This window comes from Camelus ferus, chromosome 13 (genome assembly GCF_009834535.1).
Source record: "Camelus ferus isolate YT-003-E chromosome 13, BCGSAC_Cfer_1.0, whole genome shotgun sequence".
NCBI lineage: Eukaryota > Metazoa > Chordata > Mammalia > Artiodactyla > Camelidae > Camelus > Camelus ferus.
The window spans coordinates 1,946,856-1,959,714 of record NC_045708.1 but is presented as its reverse complement, the minus strand read 5'-3'; the positions used below and the strand labels follow the sequence as shown (position 1 = coordinate 1,959,714).

Here is a 12,859-nt window from a genome sequence, read left to right as displayed (position 1 = left end):
TCTTGTAAACTGAGGCCCCTGTGACTCCCCCATCCACGGAAACGGCCCCCGCCCACCTGCATGAGCCCTGATGGAGAGCGTGGACGTCTGGCCTGAGCGTGGGGGGGGACAACTCCCGGCACACGCCCCTCCCCCACGGCCATCTGGACACCGACTCTGGGGAGGGGCCACAGCTCCACAGTTCAGCGAGGAGAGGCCCCAAGAGCCCCACCCCAAGAAACTCCGTCTCGATTGTCCTCTGTCCCATGCGGGTTATTCCAGTGTCTCCTCCCCTGGTTACTCCAGTAAACGAAGACAGACTGAAATCTGAGGGGCACATAAAACTTTACCATCGTAGGAGGGACCCTGACAGCCTTCCTGGGCCCCTTCTGATCACCCTGTGGCCTCGTCTCAAGGGGACTGCAGAACGTCCCGGTGCCCAGAGGTCCCCTTACCTGGGTGGAGGGGTCAGGCGGCCCGGCTGTGAAATGGCGTTGTCCCCCGGCAGTGGCCCAGCCTAATTCCAGCAGGACACTCGATGCCCAGCCTCCTAGGCCCTCAGAGCTGAGGGGCCTCTGTGGCCCCAGCCACCCACTAGGAGGGGCTGCCCTCAGCCCGGGAGGGGGGCCAGGCCAGAGCAGGGGTCAAGCCTAGAATGACAGCCAGGAGTGCATCCGCTTCAGGGAGCAAGGGCAGCGGCCATTTTTGTGTCCCCTCCTGCCTGCGCCCGGCCACGTGGCCACAGGAGCCTGGGCAGCCTCTGTCCCCGCTGGCCGAGTGAGGGATGGGGTGGGGTCAGGATAGGACCCTCGGCCAGGGCCGGCCAGGGCTGCACCGGGACCATCTGTGGAAAGACTGGGCCTGCAGGGCCTGGAGGAAGGCATGGCTGAGGCCTCAGTCACCCTGGGGTGGGGTCCCTGCTGCCCCTCTGCCCACGCAGGGAGACTAGCACTGATGATGAGAGACAAATTTAGCCTCCCCACCCTGGGGCAGGGTGCACTTGTGAAACACGAAAACAGCTGGAGGTGCCCGATTAAGCTGCCCTCTGTCCCTCCTGGGCCAGGGCCCACAGGAAGGCGGGGGAGGCGGGCTCTGGGAGTGGCCCCAGGAATCCCCCCATCCCTGCGGCCTCGCACCCCACCAGCCTCTTACCCGGCCGCCAGCCTCGGTCCCCCACAATCAGCCTCCTCCTGCAGCCCGGCCTGGGGAAGGAACGGCTCCCCTCCGGCACCTGGGCCCCGTCTGGAGCACAGTGGGGTTGCCCGGCAGTTTCTGTTTGAATCTAACGGTTGGCTTAGCACCCACGTGAGGCAGGGAGCTGGGTGGTGGCTCTCTGACCACGTGGGCTTCACGCCCTTCTGGAAGGAAATGGCTGACCAAATCCTCCAGGGCTGCCAGGCTCCTGGTTGACCCAGACCTTTGCTGGGAGTGTGGGGGACCCACCAGCGCACGCCCCACCGCCCTGCCAGAGAGGGCTGCCACCCACCAGCTCCCTGGTGGAGGAACGCGTGCAGCCAGACGAAACACAGAAACACCAAAGCCTGGTGACATCACAGCGGGGCGGCGCACAGGGCCTCTGGCTGTGCCAACCACAGAAACATGCACACAGAGGTCAGGTCACATGCCCGGGGACACGGCCGTCGGAGCGGGGAGCCCGGTCTGGCCGGCGGGCGCCTGTGCCCTTGCTCCTGACCCTGCCCTCTACTTGACCCTCCTTCACGAGGCGAGCCCCAGGGGCCACAGCCCCTCCCCAGCCTGCGTTCCCACCCACACAGCCCCACCCGCATTCTGCTGGGAAGTCCCTGGTCCACCGTCTTTCTTCACCTGCACGTAGAGGCCCCACCCACATCCGGGGCCCCCCCTGCCCTCTGCTGACCTGCCCATGGCGTCCCCCCAGTCCCAGCCTCCACTCCCTACGTGTGCAGGTCCCACCAGGACACACGGCTCCTGTCCCTTGGTTTTCTGCTCTGCAGCTGGGCACTGCCTGGCACACTCCCTGCTGGGGGCAACATAATTGATTCCTGCTTGGACTTCAAAGTCTGGACCCTAGGAGCAGAGGCCAAGTGGAGGAGAAGCTTCAGCCCCCCCATCCCTGCCCAGCATGGAGGAAGCAGGGCACCAGGTGAGTTTGTAGGTGGGGGGAGGGGGCGGTCAGAGGCACAAGAGGTCTGATGAGGGGTAAACTTTCTCTAAGAAGGGAGCAGGGTAGGGGGTGACACTGATAGGGGGTCCTAGGTTTAAGGAGGGGGCAGCACGGGGACAGGTCAAGGCTGGCTGGCACGGCAGCCCTCAGCTTGGAGATGCGATGTGCCCTGAGCCCGCCTGTGCCACCTGGTGGGACAGGGCTTCCACGACAGCACCCAGACAGGGGGCCAGGCTGGGGAGTGGGAGCAGACTTGAGGGAGGTTCAGGCCAGCATGGGGGTAGGACGGGGCCCCCGGAGGAGGGGCAGCTGCAGAGCTGGGAGCCTCAGGAGGCTGGTGATGGAGAAGCTTGGGGGCAGAGCAGCTGTGTGAGCCTTCAGCCCTGACTCGTTCCACTTGACAGCCGAGCATGGCAGGGAGTGGACGGTGGCTGGGCGCATCCTGGACCCCTCCGTCTCACTGCCTACCTCCAACCCCGCCTCCACAGGGATCTGGAATCCGGTGCTCCCAGCCACGGGGCCACCCCAGTGCCCGAGTCCCTCGACTCCCTCCTGCACCCTGTTCCTGGTAAGTACAGCAGCCTCTCAGCGGCTCTCCCTGCTTCTGCCTCGTCTGACCCTGGACCCTCCAGTGTCTGACGAACAAGCTTTCCTGGCCCGTGAAGCCCCAGGACCCACCCACCCTACCCCCACCCCCACCACATCTCCAGCTTCTCACCTGCTTGTGGACTGGCCCTTCTGCCGAGGGAGCCCCAAGCTGGTTTGGCCCCTGCGCCTGAAGCCAGCGGACTGGCTCCAGCGCTGCCCGGTTTATAGCCGCACCCCCTTCCCTGATTCCCCAGCAGTGCGCTGCCTTGTCACCTGCAGCATGTGTGGGATCAACTCCCATCACCAGAGAAACCCGTGGAAGCCCTCATCAGCCCTGGACAGACACCCCTGCTTCCTGTCGTCTCGCTCCACAAGTCAGGGTCCCCAAGGCTGGGGTCACTGCTGTATCCCCCGGGCCAAGAGTCCCTGGCACAGTGCAGGTGGCAGCTGATACCCAAATGAGCAGGTGACTGGCACGGGTACAGGTATCCCTTAGGGGCAAACAGCCATCTTCGCTGGAGGAGCCTCTGCCTTGGGGACCACCCGGCAGGGGACCACTGTGGAACCTCACTGGGCACCGGGGCTGCTAGCCTCACCCCAACAGGATGCCACCCTCTTGCCCACCAGGCTGCCAGGCACGCCCGTCCTTTCCATCTGTCTCCTCCAACCCCTCCCTCCTGGGGTCACACCTCTGCGTGCCAGGGCGCCCTGCTCTGTCCTCCAGAACCTCTTCCCCCGACAAGAATCTGCTCCTGCAACCTTGCCACGCATGGCTGTTCCCAAAGCTTCATTCCCACCTGGCCGCCCCGCTCTGGACTCCTCCACCTTCCTTGAGGGGCACCCACTCAGCTGAGTGCCCCTCCTTTGCAGCCTCCTGACTTCTCCCCTCTGGGCTCTGCACTGTGAGCCCAGGATATGCTCATTTCCTGACTCTCTACCCATCCCCACTCAGCTCCCCGCCCTCGCCCCCCACCCCGCCATCCCGACTCGGCTCCCCGCCCTCGCCCCCCCGCCATCCCCACTCAGCTCCCCGCCCTCGCCCCCCCGCCATCCCCACTCAGCTCCCCGCCCTCGCCCCCCACCCCGCCATCCCGACTCGGCTCCCCGCCCTCGCCCCCCCGCCATCCCCACTCAGCTCCCCGCCCTCGCCCCCCCGCCATCCCCACTCAGCTCCCTGCCCTCGCCCCCCACCCCGCCATCCCTACTCGGCTCCCCGCCCTCGCCCCCCCCGCCATCCCCACTCAGCTCCCCGCCCTCGCCCCCCCGCCATCCCCACTCAGCTCCCCGCCCTCGCCCCCCCCCCGCCATCCCCACTCAGCTCCCCGCCCTCACCCCCCCGCCATCCCCACTCAGCTCCCCGCCCTCGCCCCCCCGCCATCCCCACTCAGCTCCCCGCCCTCGCCCCCCACCCCGCCATCCCGACTCGGCTCCCCGCCCTCGCCCCCCCGCCATCCCCACTCAGCTCCCTGCCCTCGCCCCCCACCCCGCCATCCCGACTCGGCTCCCCGCCCTCGCCCCCCCGCCATCCCCACTCAGCTCCCCGCCCTCACCCCCCCACCGCCATCTCCACTCAGCTCCCTGACCTCGTCCCCCACGGTGGAGGCAGCGGTGCCCCCCGCCCCCGAGCGCTCTGTCTGACTCATGAGTTACGTTCCAGTCCAGCTCTGAAGTCAGCTGACATCGGATGTGACTTCGTCCATGTTGTCCTGACATTGGTCCATCCACCCCTTACTCATTCCAGAAACATCCATCAGTGTTCCTCAGAGCTGCCTTTCAAGAGCTGCCTCTGCCCCACCTGCCTCTTCCTGCCCCCACCTTCCCTCCCCGGCCCTGGGGTTCTCCTTCTGATAATGATGGCCGACACCTACCCTGTGCTCACTCGGAGTCAAGCCAGCCTGGAACCCTCTGTCTCTCTTGATCCAGTCTTCAGAGTAGCCCAGGAGGGAGGCACGGCTGTGCCCCTACCTTCCCGGGGTTCTTACAGAAGCACAGAGAGAGCGGGCCGCTTGCCCAGGCCACAAAGCTCAGAAGGGCCAAGGCTGGGTTTGAGCCTAAATCTGGTTAGCATCCAGCTGACCCCTTCCCATCAGGCACCCCGCCCTCCAGGGGGACCCCCTCTTGGGGGACAGACAAGAGAGCCAGCCTTTTCCCCTGCCCAGTGTGAAGGGTGCCCTGAAGGGGTGTGGACAGGACCAGGTTCAGCCCAAGGGTAAATGAAGGCCCACAGTGAGTTGTCATTTTCGGGTCTCGCAAGCTAATGGAGAGGGTCCCACCCTCCTCCCTCCCAGAGGGGCACCGATGGCACGGAGCTCGGCCAAGGAGGATCCTGCTGGCCCTTCGGGTCTGGGGAGGCGGGAAGAGTGAGGAGGGCTGGAGAGGGGACAGGGTGCCCAGAGGTCTCGGCCACAGGAAGGGCTCTGGACCTGCCTCCGTGGGCCTTGGGGGTTGAGGACAGGGTTCAGCTCCCAGAGGGATGCAGTGGGATTTTGGTGGGGAAGGTCATCCTGGGGGGCACATTGTGAGGTGGGCGAACCCAGAGGCTGGTGGTCAGTGTGGCAGTCTTGGCTGGGTCCAGGCAAGGTGGGGGCATAAACCAAGGGGACACAGGAAGGGACAGGAAGGGATGAGGACACCTGTCCTGCCCCAGAACCCCTTCTAAGCTGACCCACATCCAGTTAATGTGCTTTTGAGTCCTTCAACCAGCTGCAGATTCAGGGGCCTCCCACCACGTACCAGCTGTGTGCACATTCAGGGCCTCTGTTTTCTCATCTGTAGAATTGGGGAAGTCACACCCACCATGCAGGGTTGATTTACGCAAAAGCATCTAGCAGGGTTCCCTGGGCCGCTCAGGGGTGCAAATCAGCTCCTATCTGACCACTGGGGCGGCTTGTAATCTGCCACTGGTCGTGTCTCTGTCAAACACTCACCCCTCCTTCGACTCAAGCTCCAGAGGGGCTGCTTCCTGGCAGGAGCGTGCAGGGAGGAGAGCCAGCCCCTGCTCGCCCCCCTCCCGTCAGCACCATCAAAGTGCACGCACACATGCACACGCACGCACACATGCACGCACGTCTGCATGCACACACACCTGCACGGTGAATACACACATATACTCACATGCATACGCACCTGCACACGCGCACATCCCCTCATCACAGTGCATACCCCACACTGGCCCCTCCCTTCAAGTCCGAGGCCCTGGAGGCTCCCCGGCCCCGGGAGACCAGCATGTGGGCAGCACAGGGAACCGACCCAGCAGAGTGAGGGCGGGGGTGGCCAGGGCAGACTCTGGGAATTACATGTGTGAGGGAGCCGGGAAAGCCCCTTCTGGGCTGGCCCCACGGGGCTGGGGCACGGTGATCCTCTGTGGGCAAGGGTCTCCTTGGCAGGAAGTGAAGAGAATTCCCGCGGGTCCAAGGGCTGGAGGTGGCGGCACCGGAGTGACTTCTGTCCCCCACCCATCTACCCCCAGGCCTGGGTTATAAAGTTGCCCCGCCACCCCCTGGGGGCAGATGGCCATGCACAGCTCAAGTCCCAGCAAGGGAACTTCGAGCATGGCCTCCCCGCGCTGGCCTGTCTGCCACCCGTTTCCCCCAGGCAGCCTGTTTCCAAGTGCCTGGGGGAAGCCGGTGGGGAGAAGCTTCTGAACCCCGGGGTGGCCCCAAGGAGCCCCCACTGGCTCCTGAAAGAGGAGGGCCAGCCAGACTCTAAGCCTACCTTGGTGGAGCCTGGACGCCGGAGGGTCTGTGTGTGGAGAGGCAGCCGGGACGCCCTCAGCTCGTGGCTGAGCAAGCAGGCAGTGGAGGCAGCGTCCCGGTCACCTAGGTGATGACATTGGAGCTGTGGAAGCCACGTGGCCGGCCTGGAGCCTTGGGGAGGACGGGGCGGAGCGTGGCCAGGAGCCCTGGGGCTGGCGGGCCGGCCGTGCCCCCTGCTCCGGGTGGATGCCATGCCCTCTGCACAGTGACCTGGCGACGGCCCTGCCCAGCGGGAACCAGAGCGGGAGGCGGGGGAGCCACCATCTCCACCCAGGTCTGCATGTTTCCCTTCTAGTCCTCTCTGTCAAAATTTCCAGACACACTCAGAAGTAGAGAGAATGGCGCAGTGAACCCATGGGTCCGTCCCCAGCCCGGTCTCAGCGTGTCTGTCCTCGAGCCAGAGCCAATTCTACAAACTATACACAGTTTCACCTGCCATGGGTCAGCAGACGCTTCTAACAGATAAGGATCCATCTCTTTTAGTATCAAGTCCAACCCCGAGATTGCTGATACTCAGCTGTTTTTAATCCTACCAACATACTTCCGCCCCCACACGGCAAACGCAGATGACTTAACGTAAGACGCAGCACCATGCCACGTCCTGAATTTCCAGGCCCGGCTTTTAACTGCTGGTCAGAAGGGCTTTGAAGAGGACCCAGACTTGGGAGACAACCTGTGTCGGCACAGCTGTCCATCCTGCCCCAGGGTGGGCAGCAGCGCAGAAAGCTCAGCCCAGCCCCGAGTGGACACAGCAAGAGGGATGCTGCAGAGGCAGCCCCCCAGGCTTTCCCGTTGCTAAGCAACGTGGGTCCTTACGGGGGGAGGCAGGAGGTCGGGACAGGAGAGCGGGGCTGGGCTGCTTGGCTCGTGGCCTCCTCCGTCTTCACAAAAGCACCCCTCCAGCTCCTCCTTCTCTCCGGCTCTGCCCCTCCCCCCTCCCCTCACAGGGACCCCTGTGACGACACGGGGCCAGCCAGGTCCCCCAGGGTCACCACCGTCTCAAGGTCCCTGACTGAATTACTTCCCTCCTCCTGTGAAATCAGTCACCGGTTCAGGGGATTAGGGTGTGGAAGCCTTTGAGGAAGCTTTCTCCTGCTTTCCAGAAGCGTCCATGTGAGCCCTCTGTTGTGGTGCTCAGCTGCAACCACGCTGCAGCCACGCTGAACCACTACTTCCGGCTGAAGTGAAGACTGCGCAGTGGGGGGGGGCAGGGGCGGGGTGTTTAAGGCCACTCTCCCGCCCACCCCACCTTGCACCATCGGGTGACCCTCCTCCTGCCCCCAGCATCTCCCAGGAGCCCCTCCTCATACAACGACGAGGCCCTGAAAGTGTGTTTGAACGTCAGCAGTAGACAACTGTATTTAATATCTTGCAGTAACTATAATGAAAGAGAGAATGAAAATGAACGTATGTATGTATGCGGATGATGGAAACATGAGGCTGTGCACCAGAAATGGATGCCACGTTGTACATTGACTAGACTTCAGTAGAAAGGAAGGAAGGAGGGAAGGAAGGAAGGAAGGAAGGAGGGAAGGAAGTCAACAGTGGGCAAATCTCTGTGACTACCCTGTGCCCCCCCCAGCCCCCAACATGAGGCTGACTGTGCCCCAGGAGCCAGGAAAAGCACTTCACACACACGAGCCCTGAGCATCCCGTCAACCCTGGGGAGAACTACTGTCCCCATCTCACAGGGGAGGAAACCGGGGCACAGAGACGAAGGGATGAATTCGATGTCATACAGCTGGCACACAGCACACCTGAGCCTAAAAGCCATTAGAAAACAAGCGCCCGACGAACCCACCCCTTTCAGACACATCCCGGCAAGGCACCTCCTGCGCTTCCTGGGACGGGCTTCCTCGTCCGGACGGAACCACCCTGGGAGACTCCAGGAGCGTCCGACAGCCCCCTGCCCCAGCCCCCAACTCTGCGGCGTTAGTTTCCGAGTGCTGCCGGATGAACCCGGAGGGGCCGGGGCTCCAAAGCTGCAGGAGGTCCTGTGAGCTCATCGCAGGGCACAGCCCATCCTGCCTGGGCTCAAGACCCGTCCCGCCCTTGGCCGAACAAAGGCTGCTATGGGCCACCGTGCGCTCCCGGGGCCCTCAGCGCGCCCCAGGCGTCGGCTGCGTCCGCACCCTGCTTCCCAAGCTCCTGGTCTCTGAGGAGCAGGAGTCTGGGCTTCTAGCTGACTGTACTGAGGGGCAAGGCTATGGCCTCCAAGCCCCCCGAACTGCAGGTTACCAAGTGATCAATGGATAAACGCAAGAGTCAAGTCCCCAGAAAGACTGCTTCGCTCTGCCCCACGTCCCTTTTCTGTGTTTAGAAATCCAAAAAGCTCGGAAAACCAAAAGCCTTTCTGTACGTCCGGGGCCGACACCTCTGGGCAGACGCAAGGTGCCTCCTGGTCCCTGTTGCCTTTTAGGGTAAATACTTCTGTGTCGTTGCAGAGACTGGGTGAGCTTGATTGTGGGGGACTCCCATCCGACCCCTCGGGGGTGTTATAACAGAGAATCCAAGTCCTATGGTATTTTTCTAAAATAAAACAAAAATTAATCTGAATTCTGAAATATCAGCGGCGCAGGGCTAGTTTGGACCACAAGGTAGGGCGGCCACACCAACTTTTTACAACCCCCAAGGCCCAGGTCCGAGACGCCCAGACGTGGGGCCGCGGGGTGGCCCTCACTGGGGCCACGCGTGCTGAGCTGGCCACATCGTCTCAAGGGGAAGGTATCTCCCCCTCACCTCAGGGCCAGCCTTTGAAAGCTCACACGGCAGACCTGGACCGGCTGATTCCAAAGTCGGCCGCCTAGCCGTGACTTTTGTCTCCTTCTACCTCCATGGATTTTGGGGTCAACGCAATGCCGTTGGATAGCACAGATTTCAAAAGGCCCAGAAAGGTCCAGGCCGGGCAAAGCCGTCTCTCCCACCCCGTCCATCCCAGACGCGGCGTCCCTGCCCAGACGCACAGCCGCCGTCCCTTCTACCTGGCGACAGTGCATTTGCCGGGAGGAGAGAAACAGGACAAAGTTTAACGACAGGAAAGAGCAAGTGTACCACGTGAGGTTCTGTGGGCCACTCAGAATGACTGGCCAGACAGTCCCGAAACTCTGAAAACACAGCTCGCCAGGACTGCTCGCGGTTCACACACACTCTGCCCACGCTGGGGCTTTCTCGGTTCAAAGCACGTTCTGGCACCTGACTTAACCCGCACGTTCCGCAGTCAGGAGTAGACCCTTCCGGTTATTCTGCGACTTTCAAAACTCACATCGACCAGATGACGATCAGGCAGCGTTCTCGGAACGATGTTGACCTCCATCTTCCAATTGTCTATTTCGCTATTTTTATCAGCATTCATTATTTCCACATTAATCCAATTAGCGTCCTGTTTACCAATACCTCATTTTTAATTTGCAGCTTCATTCTAAAAGCTCGGAGAGGCTTTCACAACCTGAGTTCTCCTCCCTCGTTACTGCCAAGTAATTAGTCAAGGAGCGTCCCTGATCAAAGCGAAGAGCCAGAAGCAAGTTGGAGCTTGCCTCACACCGAAAGGGAAAAAAACCCACGGTGAGTCTCTCCTAATTGCGGGGGCTTTGTGGGTTATCACTGAGCGGGGCAGGGGGCCGAGGATGTGAGTCAAAGGGCCTTTAACTGCAGGGCTTTGCACATCACAGCGCGTTAAATACCTGGGGATTCCTCCTCTGATGTGCATGCTAATGCCCAGCGGCCCTTCCTCTGTCTTTGAGGGGAATTGCGCTAAGTTTGCATTGCGCATAGTGCGAACGGCAGGCCGAAGGGCCCGAGTGCTGGGCAGCCCGGTGACATTGGTGAGATCCTGTCCTGCCTGGGAAGGCACTGCTTCCAACACGGCTTTCCCCCTCATAGCCCCGACGGCTCTGCCGAAGAGGGACCCCTCCCCGTGGTCAGCACTCTTCAAGCCGTCCGCCCCCACATCACTTCACAGGAGGGCAGGAGCCACACTGGGCCCCGGGCTGGTCCCCACGCTGGCCTGTCCCCCACACAGCCCCAGCCGGAGCGTGCAGGACGCGGGGGCAGCCTCCGTCTGGCAGGGAGGCATCGCCCAGGCGAGCCCGGAGGCCAGGAGGCTGCGAAACCCTCCTGGAGATATTTCTCATTCAACTCGATGGAGAGACCAGCCTGGGAAGCCACCTCTAACATCCCAGGAAATCGGGCAGGAGGGGTGCGAGGCATCTCTCCTGCCCGTTCGGAAGGACCTTGTGCAGCCCAGGCGTCCTTGCCCCCAGGAGAAGCCACCTGCCCAGTTAAGGAGAGGCTTCCCCAGATGCCCGCCCCCCAGGGCCTGGAGCCTCCAAGCAGCAGGTGGGCAATTAGAGCCCCTGCCCCCTCCCCACAGTCACCCAGGGCCTCAAGGAGCGGCTTGCGGGCTGGCACTGGGTGAGGACACACCAGGGACAGGTCCTTCCCATGTGCAGCCACCCTGAACAGCTCCACAAAGGAGGGACACCCAGGCACCCGGCCCAGTCCTGCTGCCCAGGTCCCCGCGCCCTGGCTGGCGGGAGGTGGGGGGGGGCACAGGCGCTCTGGACCTGCCTGATGGGGGAGGGAGGGCGCTGGGCCAGCTTCCCTGGGCTCCCTGTGTCTGCCCTCCGAGGTTCTCAGGTGCGTTCCTGCAGGCCACTCAAAAGGAGTCTGCAGGGGGCCCCGGCTTGGGTTCTCACCACAAGGGTGCAGGCGGGTGCCCCCTCCCTCCATGGATAAAGGCCTGGGGACTTGTCAAGGCCATGGAGGAGCCAGGCCTGCTCTGGACGACTGTCCGGACTGCCAGCCCAGGGCCCTGCCCGCTGTGCCCTCTGCCCGCTGTGTGCCAGGCATGGCGGCCAGATCAACACCTGCAATCTGATTTAGTCGCTTGGTTTGAGGTTTCTCGCTTCAGTGCCCAACTGTCAGTGGGGGTGAACACCCAGAAGCAGGTGCATCAGAGGGGCACATACGAAGGTCTACTGCCAAAGTTATAACTCATCCTTAGACCCAAAACACGGATGGGAGAACAGAAGAGGGGGCAGGCCTGAAGCCTGGTTCTCGCTCCCAGGTTCTTCCCGGGGCTCACTCTTTGGGGCACCTGATTCCAACTCCAAGGTCCACAGAGTGTCCCAGCCACGGACCCTATAGTGCTGCCTGAAATGTCCACCCCACACCCTGAGACCTGCCTTCGGTGCCCCCATCTCCCCTCTCTGAACCCAGCAGAGCCCTCCCTGCTGCCTGGCCCCTCTCCCAGGTCTGCTCCCTCCAAGGCACCTCCCTGACCCCTCTCGCCCAGCTAGTCTATACAGCGCCGATGGCCATGCCGATGGCCATGGCCGCAGCCACTCCATGTGTGTCCTCTCTCTCCCAACTCTGGGGGCCGTGCTGGCCCAAGCCGTCCTTGGCGAGAGAGGATGCTGGGGTGTGAAGGGGTGGCCTGTTTCCCAGGACACAGAGGCTGTGGACATGGGGGCAGGCGGAGGGGCTGGGGAGAGCCGGTAAGCTGGGCGAGGGACCCCCTCCATCCCTGGCCGTGCTTGGAATGGAGCGGGTGGTCTCCTGCTCCTATTTCGCCAAGGAGGGACGTGGCTTAGAACAAATTTCTTCACCTTTTGTGCCATGGCCCCTGGCAGCCCGAAGGCTGAGGACAGATTCTCAGAAGAGTATTTCAAATGCAGAAAGTAGGGGGGAGGGTATAGCTCAGTGGTAGATCGCATGCTTAGCCTGCACAAGGTCTTGGGTTCAATCCCCAGTCCCTCCACTAAACAAACAAATAAGTAAATCTAATGACCCCCCCAAAATGCATGAAGCAAAATATGCAAGATTACAAGGGAGACCAATGACACTGAATTCTGGTTATTCTGGTGGGCTCAACAGCAACCCCCCACCCCCCCCCAAAAGACTCGTCTACCCAGAACCTTAGAACATGACCTTGTCTGGAATGAGGGACTTTGCAGACATAAAAGGGAAAGCTCTCCTGACGAGGTCACCCTGAGTTACAGGGGGCCCTCAGTCCAGTGACGAGTGTCCATACAAGAGACAGAAAAGGAGAGACACAGACACAGAGAGGGGGCCAAGTGAGCACGGAGGCAGGGTTCGGGGTGACGTGTCTACAAGCCCAGCGGGCTGGGACGGAGACACAGACCGATTCTCCCTCAGAGCCTTCAAAGGGGGCCGGCCCTGCCCACCTGGATCTGGGACTTCTCGCCTCCGGGCCACGAGAGAATGTTTCTGCTGTTTTAAGCCCTAGTTCGTGGTAATCTGTCACGGCAGCCCCAGGAAGCTAACACGGTCATGATGATGTTAAAAAGCAAACTTGTGTTCTGGGGATGATGAGGCCTCAGGGAGCAGGTGTGAGGATCCACCGTTTCAACCCAGTGACGAGCACAAACGAAAT

The 12,859-nt window shown here is 62.1% G+C and overlaps 1 protein-coding gene across 4 annotated transcripts in view; it reads right to left on the bottom strand.

Annotated features, from left to right (window-relative positions):
- The window catches only part of TP73 (tumor protein p73), a 64,988-nt gene that overhangs the window by 48,564 nt on the left and 3,565 nt on the right, over nt 1–12,859 (bottom strand). The window contains exon 1 of one of the 4 annotated variants that reach the window (XM_032495014.1): nt 1,132–1,260. The exons of the other annotated variants lie outside the window; for them this stretch is intronic. The gene's annotated coding sequence lies outside the window, so the exon portion shown is untranslated. Of the gene's footprint in view, nt 1–1,131; nt 1,261–12,859 lie in introns of those variants that run through there. 4 annotated transcript variants of the gene reach the window in all.